Genomic DNA, 15,454 nt, shown 5'->3' with positions numbered 1-15,454 from the left:
CGCTCCAGTGTTTACTATTATTGCTTTGCAAATTGCGTATGAAAAAATCATACCAGTCAGAACGCCTGACGTCTCACACTGCTAACTTCATTCGTGATATAATAGATTTATTATATAATCACAATAGTGTACCCGTGACATTACAATATCACTAAAACCAGGCCGTTAAATTGTAGGAAATGAAGTCGATTTACAATCTACTATGTAATTATAATATCACTTGTGAAATCATAATATCACGGCTTTGACACTATACCTACGACATGTACATACATCGTAGCCCCTTTACTTAGTAACTTCAAGACGTTTACCAAATCAACTTCAAATTTATTCAGTTACGTTTAAACTAAGCGGTTTTGAATCATGAAGTCAATTCTTGGTGCAATATGTTATGTTATTGTCACTCTGTATGGTAATAGATATGTATATTTCTCTTTCTATATATCTTGTCGTATATATCGATCCTGGGGGTCCACTCCTAAAATCAATATTCGATATATTTATTAGCATTAGTCGTGTCGAATACTACTCTTACTTACATCGTATTCAATGTCGAAACGATGATTGAATGCGGTGCATTCAATGCGGCCGATATTAATACCATCTTTGTGCTGCAGAAGAGGGCTATTCGCGCGTTTTAGAACCTAGGTCCTAAAGAATCATTAAGAGAAAAATTTAAAGAAATAAACATTTTGACTGTTGCTTCTCAATACATTTTTGATAATGTTCTGTATGTTCATAAGCACATTGAGGAATTTTCTAGAAACTGTGACATTCATAATGTTAACACGAGGAACAAACATAAACTTGCTATGCATACTACTCGGTTGGGTCGAGTTAGTAAGTCTTTTGTTGGGCGATGTATATGCTTCTACAATATGATCCCAGAAAATGTACAAAACAAATGTGTTACGAAATTTAAAAGAATTGTTAAGAAACGTTTATGTGGGAAAGGTTATTATAGCATAAACGTTTTTCTTAATGACACCACGGACTGGGAATAAAGCGAACACCCTCAAGCTCTTTAATTATAAATGTTTATTGTACGATATCACATTGTAATCCATATTTTATATTAAAAAAAAGCCCGCTGAGTTTCTTGCGCCCCTTCTTCTCAGGTCTGAGACAGTCTCTTTTGAATGGGTGGTAGTTTTTGACGTTCAATAAGTGATTTTAAATCCTATTTTGAATAAAAATATTTGAATTTGAATTTGAATGAATCGGTCCTAACCCTACTCTTAGTTGAAAATGTCAGAGACGAATATTCGAATTTGGCAAATAATCAAACGTCACCTTTACGGTAATCTCAACGACACCTTCTAGGCTGTCGTTGCTATTATCGTTTCAAGTTGTAGTTGAGCAAAAACACACATAAAAATTGTGGAGTTAATTTCTTAAATCTTTTGGTGTATATTAAATAAATAAACATACGCCTTTAAAACTTGCGGTTTCTTATTAAATCTTAGCTTAGATTGTTAGGACTAAGGTTACCACCCGTCTGGATTAATCCGGCCTTTTAGGCTCTAGTCCGGACCTCTAACTAGTCCGGATTTAATTATTAATTAGATGGAATATAATAATAAAACAACATATTATATCACATAAGTCTTCAATCTTTACGAAAAATAAAATCTACACGGGATCAACTAAAGTCCGGACTTCTAACAAAAATGATAAATGATATCATGGCGAAGCGAAGTTATATTTTCCATACAATATACATACTTAATTATTATTTTTTTTAAATAATTATCTATGATTTACTATATTTAACAACGTATAATAATTGATTACAACAAATAGCATTGTGTTAATTACATATTCAACAGGATTTTTTTAATACCAAGTAATTTAACTAATTTTATTGATCGTTTATGCGTAGAAAGTAATGCAAATGGCCGCCTGAGAAATAGGAAGTCGACGAGAAGGGTTCAGTTACTTTTTCTAACATTTTTTTATCCGCATTTTGTATTATTTATTTAATTTATTGATCAAAAAATGCTCATATTATATTCATTATATATTTTTTGAATATTTACAGTTTGTGTAAATGATGTAAAATGGTGGGGCAGAGTCTGGCATGGTCCTTTGCGCCTACACATTGTTTTGACTTTTGAAGCTTAACAGCGACATAGCACAGATAATATTTAGTTTTTAAAGGTTAGCACATAATTCATTCACCCTGACATCGAAAAAAAATCAAACACAACAAAAAACGACAAGGAATTCTAACATTTGTTAGAGTAGGGTAGTTGCGATATATTCGAAGTATTATCGTATCGTTCCAAATGTATCGCTTCGATTTTGCGAGTAGACCTGAGTAGTAGGTATTAGGATATCATCCCCACCATCTGGATGTGTGGCGGTCCTCCAAAATGTGGTTTTCAAGGAGCTTTCTTCCTCGTTCTACGAAGCTGTGGAATGAACTTCCTTGTGCGGTGTTTCCGGTACGATACCACATGGGTACCTTCTAAAAATGCGCGTAGACCTTCCTTAAAGGCCGGCAACGCTCTTGTGATTCCTCTGGTGTTGCAAGAGAATGTGGGCGGCGGTGATTACTTAACACCAGGTGACCCGTACGCTCACTCGTTTGTCCTCCTATTCCATAAAAAAAAAGACCTCTTGAATCTGACGCTCTCGAGTAACGCTAAAATATGACGTTCAGCTCGGTTAGAGAGCCCACGCGGCGTTCGTCTAAGCTTCAAAATGCTCACAGAGCCGACCCCTTAAGCAATTTAGATTTCAATATCTATCACAGACTATATATACGTAAACATACCTGGCTGGTATTAACATGTGACATTGCTGAAAATGGAGCACACGAAAGGAGCAAACGCGATACGTCTCTAGGTGGTACGCGTCCTAATTTGTATTGAAACGATCTTGAGCGATCGATAGCGTAACGCAGGTGATTGATGGTCTTGGGTCGGTTTGTTAGCTTTCTTATTGTTGGAAGAGACGGCTTTTGTACACTGGCCTCGTTCCCAAGGGTTGAGGTTTTCGCGAAGGTTTTTGTTTAATTAGGTGCACGGATAAGAAAATTTTGATGAAACTATTGGTAATCTATGCAAATAAAATTTATTTGCATTTCATTTCATTCATCGCACAAAAGCCAGTGGGAGGCTCCTTTGCACAGGATGCCGGCGAAATTATGGGTACAACAATATATTTCTGCCGTGAAGCAGAAATGCATAACAATACAGACCAGTTTATCTAAATATGTGTAGAGTTGACTAAGAATTGAAGAGTTCCGTTACTTTGTCATGGATCCCGTAATCAGAACCTAACAAAACTCTCATAAAACTATCTTTGAAGTATATCCTTTCCAATAAAAAAAAATCATCGAAATCGGTAGGAGCGATATTGAGTTATTCGTAAATTTATCATCCACTTACACATACATACGTATAGCAAATTTAAGACGTTTATGGTTTTCTCATGGATGCCACTGTCAGATCTGGACCAAATTACAGTGGACCACACGGGAAGCACCAGCTTTCAAATAAATCCGAATTATCAAAATTGGTTCACCCAGTCGAAAGTTGTGAGGTAACAAACATAAAAAAAATTACCGACGAATTGAGAACCTCCTCCTTTTTAAGTCGGTTAAAAAGAGATTCAAGTGACGGGAAGAAGAACATAATCCAATAGACAGATATAGATTAGAGGATGAAGTAAAGTAAGGACAGTCGGCCTTCGGCCTAATATTTAATATTAATAGTTAATATGTTTAATAGAAAGTGAAAGAATAGGAATATAAGAGAAACAGAATACATAAGATTGTTTTATTACAACGATCCCGCGTGTGAGTGAGGACTCACGCGCTACATTACCTAAGTATCATATCAACAAATTTAATGTCATAAAAGTGTATAATCTATATATTATATAAAAATGAATTGCTGTTCGTTAGTCTCGCTAAAACTCGAGAACGGCTGGACCGATTTGGCAAATTTAGCTCTTGAATTATTCGTGGAAGTCCAGAGAAGGTTTAAAAGGTGAATAAATAGGAAAGTGCTGCTAAATTAAATAAAAACAACAAATTTGTTTTTCCTCTGATGTGTCCATACATAATTTCTATGAGAGAATTTATTGACGCACGGTTTGACAGTTCATTACGACATCAGGGTGCATACTTTATTACGAAGTAATTTTTAATGTTATGATATATTATTGACAAATTCCTATTAAAACATTATTTTATTTATTATATACAGAACAACGTCTTTCGGGTCAACTAGTCTAATATATAAAATTCTCGTGTCACGGTGAATTGAACTCCTCCGAAACGGCTTGACCGATTCTCATGAAATTTTGAGTGCATATTGGGTAGGTCTGAGAATCGGACAACATCTATTTTTCATCCCCCTTAATGTTAAGGGTGGTCCACACGAAATTTTTGTTTTTAATTTTTTTGACATTTTTTTTTTATGAGTAAGCATTAAAAAATACATACAACTTCAAATTTTCACCCATCTACGATCAACAGTTACTTTTGTATCGCGATTTTAATATCGGCAATACAACGTTTGCTGGGTCAGCTAGTTTACATATATTATTATCAAAAAGACTAGTTCATAATAATAATTCATTTTGTATTGATTTTTACAATAGAATGATTCCATGTGAACTTTAAGGACTAGATTCTAGTTCAGGCAAACGGTACAATGAAATATTAATGCACCAAACAAAGTGATAGTTCAAAATTAATTCTCCTATTCGCTAGGACATCGACTGCTTAAGCTTTTTTCGAACGATTAGCCCACTTATAGGTCATTACGAAGTAAATTATTTATTCACTAGCTGACCTGGCAAACGTTGTTTTGCAATATAATAATTCACGCGGTAGTTTTATAAACTAACTAGTGGACCCAACAGACGTTGTCCTGTACATACGTCTTAAATTGGAAAAATCGGTCCAGCTGTTAGGAGGAGTTCACTAACATACACATGAGCAGGAGAATTATATTATATGGATGGAATTGAGAATTTAAACCAATCTCAAATTCACTGAAACAAACGAATAACTCATCAAAATCGGTCCAGCCGTTTAATAGGTAGTTTAATTGTGAATCTAAACCATTCTCGAATCCACCTGAAGACACACACCAATCTCAAATTCACTGGAACACACAAAAATATCATCAAAATCGGTCCAGCCGTTTAGGAGGTAGTTCAATTGTGAATCTAAACCATCCTCGAATCCCTTTGAACTCACACAAAAAATTTCATCAAACTCGGTCCAGCCGTCTAGGAGGAGTTCAGTGACATACACACGCACACAAGAATTATATATATAAAGATAGCCTATATGTTATTCTGGCGTGTAAGCTATATTATTGTAAAGTTTCATCAAAATCCATTTAGTAGTTTTTGCGTTAAAAAAGTACAAACATACATCCAGACATACAAACTTTCACATTTATAATATTAATAATAGGATTATCGGCCGTTTTCAATAACCTATCTATCCCTAGTTTAACTTACTAGAGGTACACAAATCTATCATTTTACGCTTACTTACAGTTCAATAACCTATCGATATAAAGTACTTTACTATAAGTATATTGGAAATAACTATGGATAGGCCGTATGACATCCTAGAACAATTTATTAAAAGTGTTCTAAGATATTAACTCAACTTACTAACATCTGTTTTAACCGACCTGAAAAAGGAGGAGGTTCTCAATTCGATCGGTACTTTTTTATGTATGTTCACCGATTACTCTGAGATTTATGATGTGATTTACGTAATTCTTGCGGAAATAACTAACTAACTAATAAAATCGATACGTAATAGATGCCATTTGGTCACACAAAAATTTTACATAGTTTGGCCCAGTAGTTCTCAATTTATGAACATTTTTGTCTACGTGGATGAAATAATTGTTTTTTGAGTACGGCTTTTTAAGAGTTTTCATTCAGGCTGACTATATATTACTATTATTAACTGACAATAAAAAAACTACGTTTAAAAATCGACTTCAAAATCTGAAGAGTAGGTAGCACATATAAACAGGTGTATTAAATTAAATTTTTAGTTATTTGATACTTTTTAGATTTTTTTGAAGTCGGTTTTATTAAACGTAGTTTTTAAAATGAACATTTAGGGAGTATGTATGTATTAACGATATGTTGCCTATAAAAAATTGGCCTTAATTACTTGTTATTAATTGTCTGATATAAATTACAAATGTAGGGATGTAGTTTAATAAAATTTATGTCAATTTAAATTAAATGATGCAAAGAATAGATCACCAGTGGGAGGCTCCATTGCACAGGATGCCGGGTAGATTATGGGTACCACAACGGCGCCTATTTCTGCCGTGATGCAGAAATGTGTTAGCATTTTATTTTACATATTATATTGTTATTGAAATGATCTGTAAATCTTGATATAAAAGAGTGGCAATGAGTTTCTTGCTACTTCTTCTCATTAGCTCAACCCTTTACGAAGTAGCGGTATATTCAATAAGAAAAATATTTTATTTCTTTTGACATTCATAAGTGTCATTTTCGTGACCTACTTGAATAAACTGATTTTGATTTGATTTGATTTGATTTGACATTACTGTGTTTCGGTCTGAAGGGCGCTGTAGCTAGTGAAATATCTGGGCAAATGAGACCTAACATCTTATGTATTAAGGTGACGAGCGCAGTTGTATTGCCACTCAGAATATATGGAGTTTTTCAAGAATCCTGAGCGACACTGCATTGTAATGGACAGGGCGTATCCATTACCGTCAGCTGTACGTCCTGCTCGTCTCGTCCCTTATTTTCAAAAAAAAAAATCAAAAATCAACCAGCTCTCAATCAGCCGCAACGTTAGGGTTGCCAGTGTAGGCATGTACTTACTACCAGTTAAAATTATCTCTGACGTTTCAAAACCTTTCCAGATCTCGTTTACAGGGGGACTGCAGATGAAACTATCTACACTGGCCTTCAAAAGTAAGTATCACACTTTTAAAATTGGGATAATGTTTTAAGTTCAAAAGATATACTTTCGAAATAAAAAGGACTCCAAAGAGAATTTAATTTTGTACATAAAAACTTTATAGTCGGTAACCTTCTTTTAAGAATTGGCTGAAAAAAAAACTTCAAAAACAAAACCATTCCTTTTTCAAAGTGGACGTATTCGAATTACAATTTTACCATTCACATTTTTCTTTCTGTTTTAAATTTTTTTTCAAGATCGATGGGTCTTGTTTAAAAAAGTTATGCTTAAAAGCACATAACATTTATTTATCATGCCTCTTTCAGTTGAAGAATGTGCTAGGATCATGGCTTGTCTGGAACTAGGCAACAGTATGCGTCGCACTGCAAGAATGGTGGGTGTGACGGTACGAACGGTCCAGAAGATAAAGCGAAGGTACGAAGAGACTGGACACCATCTGAGGAGACCTTGTAATGGCAGACGCAGGTGTACCAGTGCCCGAGAAGATCGTTATATTATTTCCACTGTGTTAAGAAATCGCCACCAATGCAGTTGAAGTCCAGCAACAGCTACTTCAGACCCGGAGGGACTTCATTAGTGACAGTACAGTGAGAAGAAGACTTGCTGAAGCAAATTTGAAACCCCAAAGACCAGCGAGTAGCCCAAAACTCGAGAGACAGCATCGAGTAGCGAGACTGCGATACGCCCGTGAACACATGCAGTGGGATGAAGAAGAATGGTCAAGAATACACTTAACACTTCTGATGGAAGGCGAAGTGTTTACAGGCGACCTGGTGAGCGATACCTTCAAGCCTGCATCTCAGAAAGAGTCCAATACGGTGGAGGCAGTGTACATGTATGGGCTGGCATATCTTCAGAAGGTCGCACAGAGCTAGTAGCCATAGAAAATGGCACCCTCACTGGGCAAAGATATGCTCAAGAGATTCTCAATGAGTTTGCAGGGCCGTATTTAGCAAATATGGGTGATGGATCGATGCTGATGCATGATAATGCCCGGCCACACACGGCTCATATCGTACAAGAGTATATTCAGGAGGTCGGTATCACCGTGATGGCTTGGCCATCAAGAAGTCCTGATCTCAACCCGATTGAACACGCCTGGGATGAGCTGGCGAGGCTGGTCAGAAATCGCAGACCACCACCTACTACCCTCAGGGCACTAAAGCAGGCCCTGGTCGAAGATTGGGAGAATATTCCCCAACATCGGCTCCGAAACCTATTGTTTAGTATGCCAAACCGGCTCGAAGCTGTAATCAGAGCTCGAGGAGGCAATACCAGTTAATAAAAACTAAATAACATGTAATACATTTTAGTTGAATTTTTTTACACCAAACTAAAAATGTCTATTTTCATTGTTTTATCTTTTTTAAGTAAAAAATGTTACTAATGTATAATTTTAGTTTCTAATAATTAAAGCCTATAAAAATTGCAACACAACGTTTTTAATCTTAAATCTCTACCTTCTATAGTTAAGAAAAAAATTAATTTGAAAAGTGTGATACTTACTTTTGCAGGCCAGTGTATGACTCATTTGTAAAAGTGTTTTATTCATTTATACAGACGAGCAGGACGTTCAGGTAATGGTAATTGATACGCTCTGCCCATTATAATGCAGAACTGCTCAGAATTCTCAATAAACCCAAAAATTCTGAGTGGCGCTCGTCACCTTGAGACGTAAGATGTTAAGTCTCATTTGCCCAGTAATTTCACTAGCTACGGCGCCCTTCAGAAACACAGTAATGCTTAGAGGTTACTGCTTCACGGCAGAAATAGGCGCCGTTGTTGTACTTGTTGTGATAATCTAGCCAGCATCCTGTGCAAAGGAGCCTCCCACTGGTTGTAAAGGGTACTGTGGTGGAGATTATCGATAACAGTTTTTTGACATAGCGGTAATTACTTGAATAACTAAGGAAGCCTCTATATAGTATTAGCCCAGGGCCCCACAAAATAACGGTCCGGCCCTGAATACTCTACCTTGTGTGTTTTCATGATTTGCGGTACTTTATTCGGGACTAATCTATATAATTTTCCTCCCACTGAGCGATCCTACTTCCACTCTATCATTCAGTCTGTACTTGGGTATTAAACTACCTCTACTACTACTTCTGTCCTACTCCTGCTCACCCTCGCTCGATCAGCTTAATGCAGGTGTTGACAGCCGAGTCCTGGTGCATGTCCGCTGTTGACACGAGCTCGTCCACGCTCTCCATCTCCATCGTTGAGATCGTCCTAGAGTACCCATTCTTTTACTTATCTATCAAGGTAGTCAAGTCAAAGTCAAAATATCTTTATCTTTTTACCAGTAGGAGGCTCTTACGCACCGGATGCCGGCTAGATTATGGGTACCACAACGGCATCTATTTCTGCCGTGAAGCAGTAATATGTAAGCATTACTGTGTTTCGGTCTGAAGGGCGCCGTAGCTAGTGAAATTACTGGGCAAATGAGGCTTAACATCTTATGTCTCAAAGTGACGAGAAGGGATTTTAGGAAGAATTCTGAGCGGCACTGCATTGTAATGGACAAGAATTATCAATTACCATCAGCCGAACGTCCAACTCGTCTCGTCCCTAACTGTCATAAAAAAAAAGGATAGTGATAAATTAATTAAAATGTAATGGAATCACACAACATTACGGTAGAAATAGTTACCAGAGCTCGGAGTACGGTGACGAATTTCTAAACAATACAGTTTACTCAACATTAAAAGGCGTAAAAGGAATTAAAACTTTCTCTGAATAAAGTTAACAGATTAGAACTTAAATACAACGGAAACCGAGCATAATAAAATGTTGTTAATTGCATTTATAATGTCGGTCAACCTAGATTGGCAGCTAATAATTAAATACGGTTCTGTACGTGTATTTAAACTTATTGTATAATTATTTTTACTACTTATTTTTAACCGACTTCAAAAATGGACGAGGTTCTCAATTCGTTGGTATGTTCCTTTTTTTTATGTTTGTTACCTAAAAACTTTCGAACCGATTTTGATAATTCTATTTTTATTTGAAATATGGTGAATCTCTTTTTAACCGACTTAAAAAGGAGGAGGTTCTCAATTCGTCGGTAATTTTTTTTATGTTTGTTACCTCACAACTTTCGACTGGGTGAACCAATTTTGATAATTCGAATTTATTTTAAAGCTGGTGCTTCCCGTGTGGTCCCTTTGTAATTTGGTCCAGATCTGACAGTGGCATCCATGAGAAAACCATAAGTCTTAAATTTGCTATACATGTGTATAACAAAGTGGATGATAAATTTATGAATTACTCAATATTGCGCTAACCGATTTCGATGATTCTTTTTATATTGAAAAGGATATACTTCAAAGATAGTTTGTCAGAGTTTGGTTAGGTTCTGATTACGGAATCCATGACAAAGTAACGGAACTATTAAAAATTCTTAGGAGCAAATTAACGATACTCGGTCGAATCTTTTTTATGCTATCCGGATATTTAAGTCATCTATCAACACATAGTTATGGTCTAGAAATTGTCATAGTCGAATTTGATGATCAATGGGACTCCTTAAGGACTTACAGTAAGGATGCTATCTGTGACAGAATTTCTAACTGTCTGTAATCAAATTGTAAAGCACTTACGTTCATTGCTGCATTGAACACGGCATCAAAAACAACAACATAATTATGATTTCATCTCAAACGTACACTTTAATTAAAGACTGTTTCAAATTTAACAGGAACTTGCTGGCAGTACAACGGAACGTATCAAAGATTAATAAGTAAAAAAGTAATTCAGATTACGGTCTGCATTCGCGCCACGATCCGCCAATCTGTCATCTCCTTCCTAATTTAGATTCAATCGGCACCAACCCAGTATAAACTAGATCGCAATGAAGCAATTATAAATTTCAATCAAGGCATTCTCGCAAGAAATAAAAAGGAAATGCCAATATCGATTATTGCTTCCGATCTTGCGGATTAAGGCTGCGTTGCATCATATTACCTGTTATAGTTAAGGCTTAACGTTAGCAGTACCGCTGACTTTAACATAGACTATATAACAGAACCCTAAAAAGATGTAAGAGAGAAATACTAAGGTATTACTGGCGGTACACACTGAAGCGTACACAGGTCTTATTACCTACGTCTTGCAGACTACCCTATTCAGCATAAGGGTGGGTTACATCATAGTAGCTTTTATTCCTCTCCCTCCTTTCCTTATCCTCGATTCCCCCTAACCCCCCCATCCCACACCCCTCTTATATTTATTATTATACATGTATATACATATCTATGTATTTATTTACCTTTGTATTTATTACCTATATGTATGTATGTATATATTTATGTTTTAAGTTAATTTTAAAGCTCTATTCATTAGTCTTAAGTAAGGTTAAATGATAGCAAATAGCCAGGTTTTTCCCAGTTTCCTGGATTACAAAGTTATGACGTCATCTAAGAATTGTCAAATGGTGCAACACATTTTTTGCTTAACCGGTATTTTAATATGTTTGTTATTTTTTTAGGTGATAATCCCGACTTCCGAGGCCCGCATCGTTCATAAATTTTGTTTGTAAATTTAATGGGTGTAATCAATCCAGAAGTAAGGGATAGCACTTTAAAAAATCACAAACTGTTGAGTTTTGCAAGAGCAACATCTCAAATCAATTTACTAATATGCAAATATTGGGGTTGAGCAGGTTATCAACTGTAAAGTAGATCCTGTAGATGAAGCCTGATGACCTGAGAGTTGAAAAAGACATATACATCCAAGATTAACAACGATACGTCACTCGAACATTTGGCTCAGAGGAAGAGCACTCGCACGGAATGCGAGCGTTCATGGGTTCGAGCCCCGCATCGTTCATAAATTTTGTTGTCCAGAGAACTAATTTTGACGTATACGTATACGTATAAAAATGGCGGCGAAGGAACGTACAATAATCAAGTATTTTTGCATTTTAAATTAATTTCGTTCGTTTTCCGTGTTATTTATACTTCAAAAATCAACGGAATAAAGTACACAGGTTTTTGTACAGTTTCCCACCATCTATCGATGTTTGCTGAGGTTGTCATCACTAGTTTTAGTACCGCAGACTCTCGCTACATGGTCAACAGCGCCAAAATAGTGAATATCAAACAGGCCAAAAGCACATTGACAGCCGACAGTCCCGTGGTATATAGTAGAGGTCAGTGGGTGTATACTACATAGTTACCAAAGACTTACAAGAGTCAGCGTCAAAATTTATTACATTCAATGTTAATATTAATATTATGTCAAATGAAGTTAAAGTTTCTTGACAGATTAAATTTTAATCCTATATCGTTCCAACGAAAGTTCATTTTCCACAAATGTATTCCTATCCATAATTTTTGAACACTTAGTGTGGTTCTATGCTTATGACATTTGTGGTGTCCCGATATATTTGACTACGTTGGATGACACAAACTATTTGGTCACTTTCGGTGAATCGATGTATATGGTAACGATGGGTGTTGCCATGTTTTTGAATTCAATGGGTGACGCTATCTTTTTGACGCTGACTGTACTATATACTAGATTATAAACAAAGTGTGCGCGTGAGTAGCAAATCTCTAACGGAGATACAGCAAGAGAGAAAAGCTAAGCGAATCTTTTGTAACTAGAACTGATTTTGATTGACAAGCCATGCAGATTATCGCATGCGGAAAGCATACTGCAATACATCGTTAAGGCTGGGGACCGAGCCAATGGCCTTGAGAAATCGAGCGGAGCTACGTTACCTCTCTCGCAGAAGATCGCCATAATTTTAATTCAGAATTACAAGCATTTTTAATTTATTACAAACATAATACAGTTTTCTATACAAAACTAACAAAACTATATCTCATGTTAAATAGTATTAGTGTACCATTAATAAATTTATCGACAATTTTTATCTAGATTGAATGATTAGCATGGCTCCAGCTGTAAAAGTTAGGGCTATTTGGTCATTTTTTTCGCAGTGTCTATAAAAAATTGAAATGTAAAAAATGTGAATTAAATATGTAATTATTTTTTGTTAAAAATATAAGCTCATAAGTCAAATGTTTTACGCTGCAGCTTTAAGCTGTTTCTTAAAATGGCCCGCACATATTTCGTAAATATTTTTTATGAGTAACGAGGCAAGCAAAGTTTACGTAAAATATATATTAATAAAACTTACGAACTATGTTTGAGATGTTACACGATACGTTAAATTTTGCAACACTCGCCAAGAATTAATTTTAGGTCGGAAAAAGTTCTATATCCCAGGATCGGATCTATATTGGGCCCAGAGCCCTTTGAAGTTGGAATATTAATAATAGTTTTAAAAGAGACGCTAAAGAGCAAAATATTCTCTTTGCTATTCGAAAATATCCTAATATTAGATAGATCGGTTAAAGGTAATGGTTGAAATTTAAAATTAACATCAATTCCTGCCTTATCGACGATAGATGAAAATGACATAAATTAACAAAAATCTTATTTTGCAAATTGAAAAATTAAATAATTCTATCGAAATAATGTATTGTCATCGGTCCTCGATAAATCTACAAAGTTTGAACGAATTCAACAAAGATTAAAGTGGGTCAAAATCGCACCCATTGCGTCGCTTACAAACAAATATACATACAGGTGAAGCTAATAAAAAGCGTGTAATGATAAAAATATCTACATAGTCGATTAATTTTACAATAATGTGTTACTGTTTGTGTACCTAAGGCGTATAAATAAATAAAAAGTGAATGTCTGTGCGTATGTTGACTTAAAACTTAACTTAGTAAGTTGGGTAAATTCACTCACTTATAACGAAACTGAAGAACGTTTAACACAATCATAATATTAATTTAACATTCACTCATTTGATCGCAAACACACATTGACTCACACACACTTCATAATACCTCTCACACCTTACTTATCACTCACAACACACCCAATGCACACACCTTATTTCTTAGTATACATACTTTTTAGATATACTTCTTAGTAGTTAGAGTTTGATTGTCTTTAAATAATGTAATTAATATTAATAAGCTATGGAAGAGCGGAGTCTTCTAACACAGGCGCTATAGTGCTTAAAAGGAGGTCCAATCAAGAATATTGATTTATGTACATACTTGCTAAAGAAAATAAACATTTTGTATTTGTATTTTTTTTAAACTCGAAAACCGTCAGCCCATTTGAAATGAATTTACACATTAAGGTATGATATGTACACTCCGACGAACATAGTTAACGCCGACAGGTGGCGCTGGTGGTAGGGACATTATCTTTTGACTCATAATTTTTTACGTGAAGCAAACTGTGCCGGACCCCAGCTAGTATTGAATAAAAGCATGTTTTTACAAAAGTATTTAGTCAGCGTGTGTAATCATCGGTTTATAAATCTGTGTGGCCATTAGAGATAGCATCAATGAAACATTAATTGTAGAGTATAGTCTTACAATCACAGATCGGTTTTTAATAAGTGCTTTTTACTCGATTGAAAAATAATAGTCATAAACGCTTGATTATTGGACCCTTGAGCGGTGGACGAGATTAATGCGCACTGCATGTATTTTTTTTAAATTTGGACAGGTGTGAGTTGGACTCGGCCACCGAGGATTCCGTATATATTACATCTACCTGCTTATGCTTAAAAAAAACGCAGAATGATTTTTTTCATTATTTGTCATAAATCGAAACGCCTTTAACGCATAAAACGCTAATATTTTCTCAAAATGGATTCCTTTAGATTTCTTTCTGATGTCATTTCTAATATACTACTACTATGCTACTACCGCTTCGGAAACAAATGGTGCTCCGAGAGAGAAAAGCGGCGCCTGAAACTCTAAAACTTACGCGATTTCAATCGCCCGTGTAACACGTGCATACACCCATATAACTCGGGGATTTCCCATACACATATTTCCGTACTGTGAAATTTTTAATGATTGTCCGGTCAATTTAGACCAAAAAATGAGAGTGAAGTTACATAAAGTCCCAACAAGTTGAAAATCAGTGAAATTGTTCAAAACATAATTATAAACAATGTTTAAAAGTTCCCCATCATATCTCAGAAACGGTGGCTCGTAAGAATAAAAGTATCGATACATATTTTATATATAATTTTATGATCTACAATTTTTGTCTAAGGTACTTTTATAGGATAAAAATTACAGTTTTGCTAAAAATCGCGAAAAACTCATTTTTTGACGTTTGACCTTGAATAAAATTTGATTTTCAGCTTGTTGGGACTTTATGTAACTTCGAATGTCTAAATTGACCGGACTATGATTTGTACAGTTCATATTTAGCTTCGTGCAATATTGTAATGTGTGTCATTTGTTATTACAAAATTGAATTGATTTATTAAATTTGTGTTTTAAAAACCTTCATAAAATTGTAAAACTAGGCAAACAATTGGAAATACTTGTAACAGATGGCGCTAGGAACCTTTAATTATTTGGAAATAATTATAATTACATGTAACAATTTTGATAATCTTGTTCGGCCCGAAAGTCCTAAGACTACTGAATTACGAAAAAACCC

Source organism: Leptidea sinapis, chromosome 2 (assembly GCF_905404315.1).
Source record: "Leptidea sinapis chromosome 2, ilLepSina1.1, whole genome shotgun sequence".
Classification (NCBI taxonomy): domain Eukaryota; kingdom Metazoa; phylum Arthropoda; class Insecta; order Lepidoptera; family Pieridae; genus Leptidea; species Leptidea sinapis.
Note: the sequence above shows the minus strand (reverse complement) of the source record.